The sequence below is a fragment of the Lemur catta genome, chromosome 5 (genome assembly GCF_020740605.2).
Source record: "Lemur catta isolate mLemCat1 chromosome 5, mLemCat1.pri, whole genome shotgun sequence".
In the NCBI taxonomy this organism is placed as follows: Eukaryota; Metazoa; Chordata; class Mammalia; order Primates; family Lemuridae; genus Lemur; species Lemur catta.
In genome coordinates, this window is record NC_059132.1 from 74471360 (window position 1) to 74483840 (window position 12481).

Below are 12481 nucleotides of genomic sequence, written 5' to 3' on the forward strand. Positions count from 1 at the left end.
AGTTGAGGAAGTTCCATCTTTATTGCAGAACTGCACAAATTAAAGAGCCCTCGCTTTTTTTGGGGGGGGGGGGCGCTGCCAGTGAACGTGTGACGCACACGCATACTCCTCAACCCCAAACCCACAAACAACTCTGGTAACACTGAGATTATCCTTAAAAAGCAAAACAACAAAACAGCAACCCCCCCCATCCTAGCACATTAACATTTGCAGGGGCAAATTTCCCCCTGCCCACTTCAGGCAGTTTGCCACAGGAAAAACAGTCTTCACTTGACTCAGCTCTATTGGGACTGTATTAGCGTTTTAAAATTCAAACCTTGGAGAAAAAAAAAGGAGAGGGTGAAAGGAAACGGAGGGGGGCAAGGGCGCCAGTGACCGCTGTCCACCTTTGGGAGGTGAGAAATCTGAAACGTCCGTGGCGTGTGGAGTTGTCGGCAGAACCACAGACGTGAGCCTTTCGGCGGGACCACAAACGTCCGTGTTTTCTGTTTGGCGGTGCGCGCGCGTGTGCGGAGGTGTAGCTCTGGCAAAAGGCGAGCCCCCAAGGGCGAGGCGTCCTCAGTCGCGCCCCGGCTCAAGTTTCAGAGGAAACTTTCCCTCAGAAGCTCCTCCTCTTTCTCCCTGGAGACCGGCGCGGGGCGGGCCTCACGGCGCCGCCCGAGTCCCCGGCGCACCTGGCCGCGGCGCGTCCCCGGCGGCGGGGCGGGGCCGCCGTGCAGGTTGGGCCCCGCCCCCTCCAGCCCCGCCCGCGCTCCCGAGGGCACCGGAGGGGGAGGGTCGGGGGCGAGCCCGGGACCCGCGCGGCGCGGTCACCGGCTGACGCACCGTCGGAAAGTTGCGCTCCGACCTTCTCGCGTCCTACTTTCTTGCCCCGTACTCCTGCGGAGTTTGAGCCGGGTCCGGAGCACCCCGCCAAGACCTGCGAGCGGCAGGCCCGGTCGCGGAGGGGAGTGTCCTGGACGGGGCGACCAGCCGGCTCCGCTTTCCTCGCGGTGCCCAGCGCGGGTGGCGGCTCAGGGGCCTGTGTCCCCGGGACCTCGGCACAAACTTTCTGAACTGTCTTGAGGACACTTGTCCAGAGGGTCCCGCACTACGCGGGGAGGAGGAGCCGCGGCCCGCGACAGGTACGAGGCGTGCTGACCTGATATTTGCGCTTGAGGGCGTCTTTTATTTTAGGGGGTTGAAGGAGGAGGGAGGGTCGCAGTGTCTCTTCCCGGCGTCCCCCAGTTGGGCAGCGGGAGCAGGTATTGGGGCTGGGGGCCGGCTGGGAATATCTCGCACGACATCGCTGCGGGGGGTAGGAGGTGGCTCCCAGGGCTGTGGGCTCCTGGGCTGGGTGTAACTCGGTGAGTGACCCTGGGGGAGAGAGAGCCAGCTTGTTTTGACGAAGGAAGATGTCACCAGGGCTCTCCACCGCTTTGGTCTCCGGGTCCTACGGGAGGAACAGGCAAAGGCAAAGAGATCTGGAGTTTTCCTCTTCACACCTCCTTGCTTACACCAGAGAGCGAGGCGGTGCCACTCTGAGGGTTGCAGCACTTTCCTCGTATAAGGACTTGTTGGGTGGCTGTTGCTCAATTTCATAAATTCTCTGATGAAACTGCGTTCAGGTCGTGATTGTTATTGAGAGAGTGTGTGTGTGCTTGTGTTTGTGTTTTCCCTGGCCTCCACAAAGGTCCCTTGTTAACACCACTTCTGCTAGAGAGTGGAACCAGCTGCTGCCTTATTTCAAGCTCGGCTGGAGCGAGGTGTTGGTGGTGGCGGGAGCAGCTGTGTTTTCTTGGGACTTTGGGAATCACTTGAGCAGATCTAGTGAATTAGCCTAGTTCTGTCCCAGCCTCCGGGGCCCATCCATTCATAAGAGATCCAGCTTCCACTATTTAGTAGGTGCTAAAACTATTTAGTAGGAAAAATCCCTGGAGGGAAAGAACCAAAAATTGAAAAGGAGAGACAGCTCCTCAGGAGGAGGAGGAGTAAACAGTGCCTACCATTTTTGCCTCCCTGTAGATTGGGCTGGCTCCCTTTGCTTCTCTGGAAGGACTCTGCTATCAAATTCATATCATTATGAAGTCAGCTGCTCCCTGCTAATAGCCATAGCAGCCCTGTTGAAATTATATAGGTCATTGAAAAATAATTCTTGCTTAATCACCTTTATCCTGTTATTAATGAGGAAAAGATTTCCTCTCCTTAATGTACCATGCCTGCCTGCCAGGGTCACCTGCCTGACCTCAAGTTCACTTGTACACCTGGCACTAGACAAGATGCTGTCCCTGAAGCTGCCCAAACCTAGTGAACCACAGCTGAAATCCACGTTTGGAAAACTTCAGTTGTCTTTGGGCAGAAATTGAGCAGGAAATTCAGCCCATAAATTTACTCTTTAATACAGCATACTTGTTGGCTTTAGATAACTTTTCAGATAATGAAAGGCAGATCTTTTTTGGCTATAGTTAATCCGTTTCCACAGAGCTCATAAGAATTATGTCCTTGCCCATCTTGAAATAAATTATGTTCAGGGTCCCATTTGTGGTTTGTTCTATAGCTTTAGGAACAGGATTAAACTGTGTGGCATGGATGGAAAGGGGAAGAGAAAGTGGGCATCACTGAAGTAGATTCAGAGAGTGATTTAGAGTAGTCTTAAAATTTAGGCCCAACTGCCCAGCTAGTTTCCTTCTTTCTTACAACATAGAGGCTTTTAATGTAGGACTTTGAAGACTAGAAATGAAAGGAGTGTTTTATACGGAGTCAGAGTAGTGCATTGCTGGAAAGTTCTGTATCTCCTAAGTTTGGTTCAAAACACTTGCTCTGCAAAGTTCTTTCTATAAAAGAAACTCAATAGTTAATGACTGCAATTAAGAAGCAGATATACAAACATGTAGAAATATGGAGGCAAATATTAGAAGAAACAAATGAATTGTCTCTGAGGAGTGAAATTATATTCATACATTACTTTTAAAAAGAAAATTTGTTAAGGAACCTCCCTTCTCTGTGCAAATATAAAACAAAATTGCTTTCTCTGATCTTTGCTTAGATACTTGATCTTTGTGTACATTTATCTCATAGGGCAATACATAGGCCCATTGAAGATCTGGGCTCTCAGGTTTTGGCTTTGAAACACAATTTGCATCTATTTCACTCTTAATTTTAGAAACTTCCAACTGTTAGGTTTTAGCTCAGGTAGGGGAACAGTGCTCAAGAGTGACCAAAAACTCCAGGGATTTCATTTATAGGGATCTCTTAGTGAAGATAATTACAGAAGTGAACATTTCTTTAGTGCTTTATGATTAACAAAGTGCTTTTACATGTGCCTTGTGATCTCACCATTTTGCAGTGGGTGCTATTGTACTTAGACTACACAGGAGGAAAATAGATGAGGTTCAGAGGTAATAAGGGACTTTTATGTGTCTGCATTGTTTCTTTATGTTGTGGACTTAGACCTGAATTCAGGATTTCTGATTTACAGGCTATGCCTTTAATTGTTTCCCTGTTGTATTTTGTGAAGTGGTTGGATGTGAAATGAGATCTTATTTCTTTTTTTTTTTTTTTTTGAGACAGAGTCTCGCTCTGTTGCCCGGGCTAGAGTGAGTGCCGTGGCATCAGCCTAGCTCACAGCAACCTCAAACTCCTGGGCTTAAGCGATCCTACTGCCTCAGCCTCCTGAGTAGCTGGGACTACAGGCACGCGCCACCATGCCTGGCTAATTTTTTTTCTATATATAGTTTTTAGATGGCCAGATAATTTCTTTCTATTTTTAGTAGAGACGGGGGTCTCGCTCTTGCTCAGGCTGGTCTCGAACTCCTGAGCTCGAGCTATCCACCCGCCTTGGCCTCCCAGAGTGCTAGGATTACAGGTGTGAGCCACCTCGCCCGGCCGAGATCTTATTTCTTATTAACCAAAATGTGAGCTTGTGTGGAGACAGGATGACAGGACTGTATAAAAATATGTGCATATGTGTGTGTGTATATACATGTAAAATATATGTACATATATAAAATCTTCATATCCTTAGTATCTCAAGAATGTAGCCGTCCAATGACACTGAACTAACTTCCATTACATTTGGGAGGGAAATCCTAGGGGGTGGGGTAGATGAATAAATGTCCCAGTAGATTGAATAGGGAACTTTTAGTAATGTCCAAAATTGAAAAAAAATGTAAATAGCAGTGTAAGTGTGTGATTTACAAATATGGAAGTAATTACCAAAAGAAATAATAGCTAGAAGAGTTGGAGGACCTTTTTTGGGGGAGTGGAACTCAGGGGTGAGAAGGAGCTGGGCAGGAATCTGCTGTTTTTGGCAATGTACATTATAATATTAGATAAAATTTTATACTGTGTGCAGTGTATTACTTTTTAAAAATCCCCTTTGACAATGATAAAGTCTGTTGTTGGAATTTTAGAGCCAAAAAGGACCACAAAGATTGTTTATTCCTAGTTCTTTCATTTTACAGGTGAGGAAGTTGAGGTATTGGAGTTCAAATGTTTTACAGAAGGACACATAATTGTAGAGACAAACCTCTCTGAGTAGAAGTTCACACCCTTTCCCAGGCAGGTGGAAATTTTCCCCATGCTAGTGATTCCTCAGTTACCTTTCTAGACAATACTTTCTCTTCCTTCTATCTAGTTTTTACAATGTTTGAATAGGTTACAGCAGTCGTCCCCAACCTTTTTGGCACCAATGACCGGTTTCATGGAAGATAGTTTTTCCACGGACCGGCTGGCGGTGGTGTTGGGGGGCGGGATGGTTTCCGGATGATTCAAGTGCATTACATTGATTGTGCAGTCAAACCTGTTTTCTAATGAAAATCTGTATTTGCTGCTGCTCCCCAGCACTAGCATCACCGCCTCAGCTCCACTTCAAATCATCAGGCATTAGTTTCTCGCAAGGAGCGCACGACCTAGATCCCTCGCATGCGCAGTTTACGGTAGAGTTGGAGCTCCTATGAGAAGCTAATGCTGCTGCTGATCTGACAGGAGGCGGAGCTTATGCAGCCGCGTGAGTGGGTGGGAGAGGCTGTAAATAGAGATGAAGCTTCGCTGCTTGCTGCTTGCTTTCCTGCCGCTACTCACCTCCTGCTGTGCCCCGTGCACCCCCCCCCCCCCAACTCCTAACAGATCACTACCAATACCAGCTCCGGTGGTTGGGGACCACAGGGTTGTAGGACTATGGATTCAAAAGTAGTTATCTCTGATTCCTCATATTTCCTTTTTGAAGATGCTTTAAGTAGCTTTAGAGTCTGCAAAAGCTGTCCTTTTATTTGGTGTTAATTCTAAAGGGGCTTTTCCAGAATCTGTGTGTTGCTTAATTTCGAAGTGAGGATACTACTATTTTCCAAAAGAGAGGTAGAGACATATGATATTTTAGAGCTATTAAAAAAAGTTAACAAGTATTCCCTTTTCTTTTTCTTTTCTTTTTTTTTTTTGAAACAGGGTCTAGATCTGTTGCCTGAGCTAGAGTGCAGTGGCATCAGCCTAGCTCACAGCAACCTCAAACTCCTGGGCTCAAGTGATCCTCCTGGCTCAGCCTCTTAAGTAGCTGGGACTACAGGTGTGCACCACCATGCCTGGCTAATTTTCTATTTTTTGTAGAGACATATCTCACTATGTTGCTCAGGCTTCTTTTGCACTCCTGGGGCCAAGTGATCCTCCCAACTCAGCCTCCTGAAGTGCTGGGTTTACACTCCTAAGCCACTGCACCTGGCCCTTTTTCTTTATAAATAAGATTTTCTCCTATTTCCCTTCCATTTGTATCACTAACTTAAAATGAAACTTAATTTTTTTCTGATTATATACATGATGTACATTGTTCAAAAACCAAACATAGAAATAGGTATCTTTTCACCCCAGATTTTTTCTCTGTGTAAAAATATGTTATTAATGAGTTTGTTAATAACAAATGGGGTAATACTATGCAAATTACAACTTGGTTGTTTTTTTTTTTTGAAAAATTTTTTTAAAATTTAATTTTTTTGAGGATGGGGATTCGATATTCTTTTTTTTTTTGAGACAGCATTTCACTCTGTCACCCTGGATAGAGTGCTGTGGCATCGTTATAGCTTACTGCAACCTCAAACTCTTGGGCTCAAGTGATCCTCCCACCCCAGCCTCCTGAGTAGCTGGGACTACAGGCCTGCACCATAGAACCCAGCTAATTTTCTTATTTTTAGTAGAGATGGGGTCTCACTCTTGCTCAGGCTGGTCTTGAACTCCTGAGTTCAAGCAATCCTCCCGCCTCAGCCTCCCAGAGTGTTAGGATTATAGGCATGAACCACCTCGCCTGGCCTTAACTTAGTTTTTATTTTTAACCTGACAATATACCTTGAAAATGTTTCCATGACCATATATAAAGATCATCCTCATTTTTTTTAACTGGCTGTATTGCATTGAATAGATATATCACTGGTTATTTCAACAAATTCCTGTTGGTGGGAAGTTGGGTTGTCTCACATTTTTCCATATTAAGAACAGTGATTTAGAGAACACTCTTCAAACGTCATTGTACACTTGCTTGTTTTCTGTAGGAAAGCTTTGTGAAAGAGTCATAGGTATGAAAATGTTAAATTTCTTCAATTTACACTTCTTCTAGTTCTGTCCTTTCATTTTTAGTTATGTTAACACCCTCTTTCTTTCTGAATGCACAAAACTGAATATAGAAATTATTAATATATGACTAGGCACTGAAATAAGAGGTCAGAACAGTGAAAGGTGCTGAGTTTTTAGGTAGGACTCACCTCATTTCCTCACATTTCAGGTGCTTTTTGGTTTTAATGTTTTCCCCAAGAGAAGATAATAATTGATAACAGCTATAAAAATACTCTGCAGTTGTTGGATGAGCTGTTAATTAGCTTTTATGGAGCATAGTTTTTTTTTTTCTTTTTTAACATTTTCTTAAGAACATTATTCTAGGGCATGCCATTAAGGAGTTCAGAAAACCCACTAGGTTTTGCAGAATGCAGAGTGAGTGTATTTTAGCTCTTATCCTTGGATTGTTAAAATTTACCTGTGTTGAAATATTGGTCATGGGTCAATTTTAGGATCTTTGGGCTTGTAGAAAGTGCCAGGAATTGATTTTCCTCATTTGTGTGTGGAAAATGTGAAATAAGATACTTTGGCTAAATTTCATGACTCAGGCTCATTGAGGTGAGAACATTTCAGGAATTCCTGTGGCAAAGTTTATTGACCATCTAAAAGGGTTGATTGATATTCTCATTTAGTCTAAACGTTTTTCTTAACCATTTTATTAGAGGAGTATGTTTTATTCCTCAAAATGAATATCTTCTGTTTTGTTTGTGTTCATGGGACTTTTATTAGTACTTGGAATTCTTTCATTTTAGGTCGATTTTCTTTGTAATGTATTAGAATGAGTATAGAAAAATATATTTACATATATAAATCTCTATACACATACACCCTATATCCATAATATATGCACACATATTTATTGTACACGTATGTATAATATATTCATGCCTAAGTATATATATAGCGATACAAGGTTTGTTTTAAAAATATCAGACACCATAGTACACTAGTCTGGGTGTCAGAGTGAGACCCTGTCTGAAAAAAAAAAAAAATATATAATATATATGCTCTTCAGCAAGTCATTTAACAGAAAACCTTGTGCATTCTCAAAATAAGGATGATGTCTCCATATTTATTAGGAAAAATGTTTATTTTTTGATATGAAAAATTTAATAAAATAATTTCTTAGGACATGGGAATCTTTATAGTTTGTATATACTCATATTTTGATCTTTTTTTGTGAGAAAATGCAACATGTCTAATGTGTAATTTTTGATTATTGCCTATTCTGTAACACTAAGTCACGTAAAAAAAATCTCTATAATTTGTGTATATTACAAAATGCTTGCACTTTTGGCTTATTTTAAGCAAGATGTAGTAGTTTAAATGCTTATGAAAAATCTTACAACAGGAATTTCGCTGACCTTGATTTGCTTTAGGAAATACCAAACTACCTGATATTTACCTACTGGTTGCAGTAAAATCTTAATGGTTAATGTTAATTCCTTATCAGCTTGATTAAGTTTGACCTCTGAATTTCTTCCTTGTGCTGTTTAGGACCTTGCATGTCCTATTTGAAAAGTACACCCTGCAGTTGCTATAGATAGTATGAACCAGCTTCCAACAGTTGGGGACTGGTTGTGTTACACCTTCCCTTTTTTTTTCCTTAAAGTAATCCTACCTATTTATCATGCCTTGGAATTGGTTTATCACTGAGGAGTGGTTATTCCTTCACAGTGAATCACAAAATGAGTAGGTTTGACAGGGTTTCCTGACTCAGCCTGGCTGACTCAACATGCTATTTTCTGAGCTTCTGTCAGCACAGGCATGCTGGGAGCAGACTCTCACTTTGGCTCTCTTCCCTATGTGGATAATTCGTAAATCTATATCCTCATTGCTGACCTTTGGATCCTAGGCTTGCTTCTTCAGTTCCTTCTGGATAGGTCTGTGTTTACATCCTGACATCAAATTAAGCTATAGGGAGACATTAGTAGCTCTGCATCTTAATCACCTATACCTCGTAGTGAATAGAATCTTATAAATGTTTGCTGTTGATGATCTGCCTCTTATTATCACATGGCAATTATAATATTTTTCATCTTGTTTCTGTTTCCAGTTTTAATTCCTCTAGTTCATTTTCATGCCATTGTCACTTTAATTTTGTAAAGTATAGTCTTGCTCATGTCATCGATCATGGTCTCTGTTGCCTACTGGGTAGTGACTCAACTCAAGGCGTGATGGTTAATTTTATGTGTCAGCTTCCTTAGGCCACAGGGTGCCCAGATATTTGCTTAAACATTCTGGGTGTGTCTGTGAGAGTGTTTCTGGATGAGATTAGCATTGGAATTGGTGGACTCAGTAAAGCAGATTGCCCTCCCCAATGTGGGTGGGCCTTATTTAGTTTATTGAAGGCCTCAATGAAACAAAAAGGCTGAATAAGGGAGAATTTGCTCTCTGTCTGCCTGACTGTCTTTGAGCTGGGACATTGGTCTTCTCCCATCTTCAGACTCAGACTCAAACTGCAACTTACATCATTGGCTCTCCAGCTTGCCCAACTGCACATCTTGGGACTTCTCAGCCTTCATAATCACATAAGCCAATTCCTTACAATAAATTTCTTTATAAGTGTGCGTGCACACACACACACACACACACAGACATTCACATCCATCTACTACTGGTTCTGTTTCTCTGGAGAAACCTGATGAATTCTCAAGGTGTCTTTGATCTGGTGCCCTGCGGAAATCCTTTGCTCTGGTTGCGTTGCTGGTCTGTTCCTCATTCCTGAATGCCACCCTGCCTCTTTCTTTTTCTCTGTCTCTGTTGGGACCAGTTCTTCCTGTTTCCAGTTATTTTAGTGATGTGCATTCTTCAAAGCTTAAGGCTGAGGTATTGGTTTGCAGATATTTTTGCTGTCATCTGCTTTGCTTTGTCTCTTGTAATTCCCTTTGCTCTGCCTCTGGCTAAGTCTTTTCATATTTTCCTCCTTATATATGCTTTGTAGCACATTTGGGTCAGTAATTTTGAACAGGGGTGAAGGAGAAGAAATATGAAAAATGAGCAGTATTTTCCTAGGAAATTTGAATTTGTCAAATTTTATGCAAGTTTCATTCAAGCACAGTGCAACTTTCCTTATTTTTCCTGCAATTGAATGTAGTTTTTGAGGAACATCATTGGAAACCTGACCCCATTCTTGTTTTTGGCTGTTCTTTTAAGCTCAGAGTATTGCAGGCCCTCTGCACTTTTCACTCCCCTTACTCTGTTCTCCTACACTTGTCTTTTAACATAAAACAGTTTACTTTTTTATTATGTCTTTTGTTTATTGACTGTCTCCCTGAGTAAGAACATAAAGCTCTATTAAGGGCAGGGATCTTTGGCTATATTAGCTTTGGCAATTTTGGCTATATATCCCAAGACATAGACCAGTGCCTGGCACTCAATAAATGTTTGCTGAATTGAGTGGGAGTTTGCCAACCTGGGACCCTTCCCTCCCCACATCCCCTTTGCTACCTAGGCTTTTTATTGCATCCTCTGGGAATTCTCTTTCTTTTTTCCTTCTTGTTGCTGAAGACTCCCTCTATCTAGACCTGGTTAGTTCCTTCAAACCATACAACTACCTGCTTTCCAGGTCTGTGCCTTTGTAATGGCCACATCCATAGCAGAAGTAATTTACGTTCCCGTGGCAGTGCATGGTTTACAAAGCACTTTTCACATATATGATCTCCTTTGAGATATTCTTGGGTTTCTGCCAGTGACTGTAGTCTTTAGGGTCTGCCTTTCACCAAACTATGCAAGTTAGCAAAATATTTTCCCACTAGAGGATACAACCATTTTTTCAGCATGTGCTGGGCATACCCTTCTCTGGCCTGTGCTGGTGCCAAATTATATATGAGGATTGTGCTTCTTTGACAACATCTTCTGGCCCTTTAGGAACAATCGTTATATTCTCCAGAAGACTGCTTATATGTAATAAGGTCCTCAAGTAAAGTGATGAAAATAGGAAAGGGAAAATAAAGGAGCAGACTACCACCACCAAATATTTATGGGACACTTTTCAATGAAGATATTAATACTTGGCTAGATGCTGAATACCCATTGTTGCCCCAAAGTTAATTTGATAGCCAGTGCTCCATGTAGACCTGTCCAGAAGGAATTGGAGATAAAAGCTTGGAATTGAAAAAGTTGGCCTGAAGGATGCAGATCGTGTAGAGATGAGAGCTGATGACTTTTAGGTTCTCTGCTAGTAAATTGCTGTCACTGTCTTCCTGGCCCCTCTCCTTGCTGAGCTATGAACATGGAGTCATTTTCTTCCTAAAGGCCTTCTGTTCTTACCTTCAAGCCATGGGAGTTCTCAATAACTATTAGTGTCTAATGATGACATAGGAGTAGTCCTCTGAGCAATTGGAGAGCTGTAGGTGTGTTACACAGTGACAGGTGTTCACAAATCTCTTTTTGCTGTTTTGAAATATCACTGCCAGGGGAGTTGTATACAACTTGTGCTGATGGAGTAGTCTTAAATATTCATTCCTTTCACCCATTACTTTAAGAGACATGCCAGCATTTAGTCTTTGAGTTGCCAGTAGTAATTTTGGAGAAATTGTGTTATAACTTTGTCAAGATACTGATTTTCCTACAGCCCATTTATTTATATATTAATGTATTAATGTTAGTATTTTTAATGATGAAGGAACATACACTTTGAGGTTAGTGGAAATTCAGGGTCTAAAATGTGGTCTTTGATCAATTATGCTGTTTGGTAAGTTAATTAGCAAGTATTTAATATTGTGTGAGGCTCTATGGGCATGGTAGAAAGAGGATGTGATTTGGATGCAAATATGGTTCAAATCCCTGATCTACCAATTAGTAAATTAGTGACCTTGGGCAAGGTACTTTTCTCTGATGAACCTTAGCTTCCTCATCTATAAAGTAGAGATAATAATGCCCACCCCAAGGAGCTTCTATGAGGGTTCAATAAGATAACACATGCAAAGTACTTAATATGGAAGTAATAATCAATACATGGTAATTGTTACTTATGTACTGAGGCTCTATTAGCTCTTCTAGGGACTGTGGAGGAGGTTCAAAAGGTGTGCAAGATATTATGTCTACAAAACCACAAAAAATGATGCAAATATGTATCTGACACACAGAAAATCAGGACAGTATATAATGAAGTGTTATTTGCATAGAAAGGAAGTATAAGAAACTGGAAAGATAGAGGTCACTGTGGTCATAGTCTTCAAGAATCATAATGGGGGCCGGGCGCGGTGGCTCATGCCTATAATCCTAGCCCTCTGGGAGGCCAAGGCGGGCGGATCGCTCGAGATCAAGAGTTCGAGACCAGCCTGAGCGAGACCCCGTCTCTACTAAAATAGAAATAAAAATTATCTGGACAACTAAAAATATATATAGAAAAAATTAGCCGGGCATGGTGGCTCATGCCTGTAGTCCCAGCTACTCGGGAGGCTGAGGCAGTAGGATCGCTTAAGCCAAGGAGTTTGAGGTTGCTGTGAGCTAAGCTGATGCCACGGCACTCACTCTAGCCTGGGCAACAAAGTGAGACTCTGTCTCAAAAAAAAAAAAAAAAAAGAATCATAGTGGGGGTTGTATTATGATTCCTTTGGTCACAAATTGTAGAAATCTAAACTTTATAGAATTATAGAAGCATTATTGGCTCACATGGCTAAAGTGTGGGAGAGGTGATGTAGGTCTCAAGGAATCCAAAAATGGGAACTCCTGTACCATCTAGACTCTCTGTCTTGTATCTGTGTCTCTTTTTGAGTCATTTTTCTCCACATGGCTTGGGGTGTGACTGGAGTAAGCCAGAGATCATCCAGTGAGTGCCTGGCCTTCTCCCCATAGTCTAAGTTCTCAAAATCATGGCATGGTTCTGGTTGGCCTAGTTTCAGTGATGCCTGCATCCTTGTGGCCAGGGGCACAAATTACTGGATAATTTCTAGAGGCAGCC

General features: G+C 42.3%; 1 protein-coding gene across 1 annotated transcript in view; it reads left to right on the plus strand.

Annotated features, from left to right (window-relative positions):
- Nucleotides 1-858: 858 nt before the first annotated feature.
- Nucleotides 859-12481, plus strand: part of FHIP1A (FHF complex subunit HOOK interacting protein 1A) — a 217068-nt gene continuing 205445 nt past the window's right edge. The window contains exon 1 of the mRNA XM_045552111.1: nt 859-1124. The gene's annotated coding sequence lies outside the window, so the exon portion shown is untranslated. The remainder of the gene's footprint in view (nt 1125-12481) is intronic.